Source organism: Antechinus flavipes, chromosome 5, assembly GCF_016432865.1.
Source record: "Antechinus flavipes isolate AdamAnt ecotype Samford, QLD, Australia chromosome 5, AdamAnt_v2, whole genome shotgun sequence".
In the NCBI taxonomy this organism is placed as follows: Eukaryota; Metazoa; Chordata; class Mammalia; order Dasyuromorphia; family Dasyuridae; genus Antechinus; species Antechinus flavipes.
The window spans coordinates 95,721,538-95,726,712 of record NC_067402.1 but is presented as its reverse complement, the minus strand read 5'-3'; the positions used below and the strand labels follow the sequence as shown (position 1 = coordinate 95,726,712).

General features: G+C 33.1%; 1 long non-coding RNA gene across 1 annotated transcript; it reads left to right on the top strand.

Moving 5' to 3' along the window:
* The first annotated feature begins 1,408 nt into the window (after positions 1-1,408).
* Positions 1,409-4,934, top strand: LOC127537874 (uncharacterized). Its single transcript, XR_007947631.1, has 2 exons — positions 1,409-1,978; positions 4,729-4,934. It is a non-coding gene; the product is annotated as an uncharacterized LOC127537874 (long non-coding RNA).
* Positions 4,935-5,175: the final 241 nt, after the last annotated feature.

Sequence of the window (5,175 nt, the reverse complement as noted above, 5' to 3'; positions counted from 1 at the left end):
CTAATAGTCTACTATTATTATATACCTCATTTTTGTCTTTCAGAATTTGTATCTTTATCAAGACTAAATTAGGATTCTATCTCTTCTTGGAAGCCTTCTCTTCCATGTTCAGTTATAAGCCTTTTAACCTGATATACATTTTTTCCAGAAGTACTAAGACTGACCTCTCTTTTATATCTTCCACTCTTTTTGTGGTATGATACTTATCTTGTTACATGTCATGTCCTATATAGTATATAAGCTCTTTCAGTCAAGTATGATTTCATTTTTGTCTTTGAATTCTAAATGCCTAGTACAATGCTTTACACTTAATAATTCCTTAATGAGTTCTTGTCAAGTTGCCCGAATCACAGGGATTCATATTCATGTATAATGATTATAAATCCAATTTTTTTTAACATTACTAGAACTTTCTAACAGTGTAGTACTGCTTTTATTAGTTGGCTCATGTCTTTAGCTTTTCCTGTAAATAAAATAGTTACATCTCAGTATTTATATGTGTAATATCTACATTGTGAAAATCATATATATTTTTATCCATGGAAAGAAATGCATTACATGTTTGAATAGAAATATTTGCTTAACCATATGCTTTTGAACATCTAACAGATGTTGTTAAAATCTCCTTTTTTTCCCCTCACATTTATGGAAAAAATGTGAAGACCATGGATTATCATGTTGGTAAAAAATGATTTCTGAAAAGAAAGAGATAATTAAGAGAAAACATATTGAATTATTTACCAAAATCATATGCTAATATAAAGTAGAAGAATTATCCATAAAACTGGTAAAAGTCATGAATACAAAGCAGCTGATAGTATTTCTAACTAACAGACTTGCAAAGAGAATCTAATATAGTAACACTGGACATCTTTTCATATCAAACCATAGTAACATATTTTTGGGGTTTGTTTTGCTAAGCTTCCTTTGTATTAAAAGGTAAATACTGCACTTGGGAGATGTCCATCAAATGTTTTTCTTCCCTTTGGGAAGTTAAAAAAAAAGTATCCCCAAATAATTGGAAATCACTAGGTGTGCAGTTATTCTCTTTAACATCTTTCATTGACTCCTCAAGGGGGGTATTTTTTCAGCCTTGATTAGCATGTTTTAAAATTCATATCTCTACTTAAGTGCTAACAGTTGAATACCCTAAGGGATAGGGAACAGTGACTGGAGTGATGTATGTGAAAGGCTCATTCAGCTCAGTAATTTGTGGAGCCTGCCAGGGAGAAGGCCAAGCACTCTCTAGAGTATTGCTCTCCCTTAGGCTCTGCCACTATTTACCTCTCAGTGAATTCTGAAATGGAAAGGAAAACTTTTGTTTCTTATCTGTGCATTAAAATGGGAAAAAGGAAATAATGTTTTATTTTTTAAAAAATGAGTATTAAAACTCCTACCATCACGTAATCAAGATTCTCACTGAATAAATATTTCCTCAATTACTAGAGAAACACATTTGTCCTTTTTCATTATATTTCTACAAGCGACATATACTATAAAAGGGTATCCAGAATCATACCACATTTAAGCCTAGAATACATAACCCCAGAAGCATAAAGATGTAGAATCAATAGTGATAACGAGGAAAATTATGCTACAACTGCAGAATTTTATCACACTGTATATATGTATTTATTTGCCCATGATAGTGCCCTGAACTCATTCTGGGAGAATAGCCTAAACACACACTGAAAAAAACAATTCTTGGACAGGAAGAAAGAAAACAAACTGAAGTAAAAACAAACAAAATTATATAAACAGGCTCCTGTTTGACTTGTAAAAATACTTGTCAGTGAGTCATATTAGTTCTGGGAAGGCAGAATAAGAGACAAGAAGGCAGCATTCACCAGATAGATGGCAGAGTTCATAAATTCAGAGTTGGAAAATCAGATGATACAAGGTCCTCACTTAGAAGATTTTTTCTATACCACATATCTAAGCGTTTAGAAATAAAATTATAAAGATTCCCATCTTACAGGTGAGAAAATCTTGTCTCAGAAAGGTATTAACTTGCCCCAAATGGCACAGATAGTGAGTGCCAAAGTGAGAACTGGAAACCTAGATTTCCTCAAGTTTGTCTTACTTGCTTTCTACTTTATTTGATTGTATTGTTATAGGCCCTTTGTGTCAACTTAACTGTAATTTTTTTTCAGAATTTGTTCTTGTTCTCATTTGTTCTCATTTGATATCTGTCTATATATTCATCTTAGACTTTATAACATACTTACCTCATTTCTATGTAGATTTTTAAGTTATTTTACCTTTGACTTCTATTTTCATCTGTAGGAATGTGGAGATTGATGCAGGTCTCTGGTTCTGGCTTTGATGCATTTCTTCTAAATGCAAATTAATGAAACCTTTTCAGACCTTCCATTAGTCTGTTGTGAAACTAATGAGTTGGTAAAGTGTATTGTAAACAGTCACAAGATAGCTACTGTTCATTGCAATCCTTCCATTTGTCTCTGTTTGACTATCAGCATACATAATGTTCTATGAATACATGTTAGGGTCAGTAAGCAATATTAATGGCTCTCAAAGGTAGAAAAATTAACACAATAATTATGTTTCTGATTTCATGCCTATTCTCCTGGCTTCTGGGGGTCAGGAAAGCAAGAATTCCAGTCTTGCCTCAGATAGTAGCTATATGATCCTAGACAAGCCACTTAACCCTCTCTGTCTTCAGTTTCCTCATATGTAAAATTAAGATAATGCATTTACCTCATAGGGCTGTTGTAAGGATCAGATGAGATAAAATATGTAAAACAGTTTACAAATCTTAAAGTGATATATTAATGTTAGCCAGTATGATATGATCTTGATAATGTTATTATCTGCCTGATTAAAGTTGTAAGTCTATGAAGATATCTTCTAAACCAGGGAGTCTTAAAACTTTTTTCTATTGGTAACCCCTTTTTCTTCCAGAAATTTTTACAGGATCCCAGAAACATTGGTATATAAAGTATATATACAAATCAAATATTTACTGATAATAAATCGTAAAGAAATGTATTTCAAAATAAATCATTGGTATAAATATAATTTTACCATTTATTAAAGATAAAAGCAAATTTGCATACTAAAGAGATAGCTGCACTTATTTATTTATATATAAGGAATTAAATATTGGCAGAAGACTTGATACCTTTTACTATTGCCAAATTTTTCTCAACTCCCACATGGAGTCATGACCCATAGTTTAAGAAGCTTTGTTCAAGACCTCTAGCCTATTAAAAATAAATCTTTTGATATATTATATATGTTATATATTATTTGGGGCCCGAGTTTACACAGACTAGGTTCAATATTGGGAATTTTTCATTGATAGCTCTCTTCGGTTTGGGCCATGACAAAATATGAGTTTTCTTCTCAGGATTTTAGCTTTCCTTCTCCTCCTTCTACTTCTGTCTAGTTCCAGCATGCTCAGGTACTACCTGTTTTGTTTTTTCTTTTTCTTTTTCTTTTTCTTTTCCTTTCTCTTTCTTTTTCTTTCTTTTTTTTTTGCTTATTTTTAGTAGGAATTTAACCTTACCCAAATATTCTTCCTCTGGATGCCTGATACCTAGTTAAGAAATTACTTCATTTGTCCACAAACTGACAACTGCCACTTCAGTTCTGCTCATAATTCTAAGCTCCTCAGTCAGCCTAAGAATTCCTTGCCATTCTGGGACAGCTCCCAACTATTGTCTGTTCTAAAGTCAAAGATTTCTTCTGGAGCCTCAGGGCTCTGATACACACACATAGTTCTCTGAAGAGACTGTGGAACCAATAAGTCTTGGATTCTTTCCAGAGACGCAGAGCCCATTTGAGTCCCTTTGGTTTCCCTTTAAATGTGTGAGTCTTAGTTACTTTTTTTCCTTTGAGTTTTGCTAGTCTACCTTTTAAAGGCCAAAGCCAAGGACTTTACTCAGGTTATGACCAGCTAAGACTTAATCAATCATTTTTAAATAACAATGACAGGGCAAGGCTATTTCTCTGTTTATTAAGGCGACACAAATGCCAAAACAAAAACACAGCTGTGTAAATGCTGTTAATAATGAGTTACACTTCTTAATAAGGAGTCCTGATTAAGAAGTTGACATCTTAAAAAGAAACTCAAAAAAGATTTAAAAGATTAAAAGGCAACATAATATTCATTGACTAAGGACTATAATTAGGGACAAAAGTTCTTAAATAATTGCCCTGGAAATAAAGGTATAAATAAAAGTTTAATTTGGCAAATTGAAAATTATTTTTTCCTGCCATGAAAATTAATTGGAGTTTTATCTTTGGTCAAAATAATCACATATATTTAAATACATGTGAATTTATATATATGTGTGTGTGTCAATACTTGTATATATACTATATATATGTGTAGATAATTTTATACATACCCACACAGAGCAATTTATTCTCACTTGTACTCAAATACACAAAAGGCAGTATTCCCAATAGACTGAGAACTTTACTCAAAGCCAGGAAGACATGAATTTAACTTCTTACTAATATCTGCTGGCTGTGTGACCCTTAATAATTTACTTAACCTGTCAGTTCCCTAGGTAGCTCTCTAAAAATAGAAGCTGCAGAGAAGGTGCTAGCCTGCATTGACTGAGACAGTTATTTCTACACCAATGAAATCACAGGTCCATTTCCTATCTGTATTTATATGATTTAAAAACAAACAAACAAATAAATCCAACCCACAAGCATTGGGTTTTGTTTAGTAATACTATTTCTGTGTCTTGCCAGATGGCCTATAGTCACAGAGCTGAAGTAACATGGATTCAACCAATTCTAGAAGATGAAAAATCCTATGGAACAGATGCAGGCACAAATCCCTACAGCAGTCAATCTCTAAAATGAAAATGTTACTTGGATAGTTATATTTGTGCTGTGGCTGTATTTAATCATTGGCTATAATTTTCAAAATAAAATATGACAGATTTTGAAAATGATGGTGAATGAGCTTCTGTGCATTGTTGTTGGGTTTTTTTTGCCAGAATCTGGAGAAATTTTGGCAAGGAGAAAGTAGGATGGTAGGGGGGAGGGAAGGTGCAAGAAATAGGAGGCCAACTAGGGAAGAGAGACCTGGCTTAGCAATTAGGTATATTCAAGGAACAGTGGAAATCAAGGGAAGGATAATGGCAAGGAAAGGCAGGAGCCTTAGGCTTCCTGAAAATGTCTTTCATCTAGCTG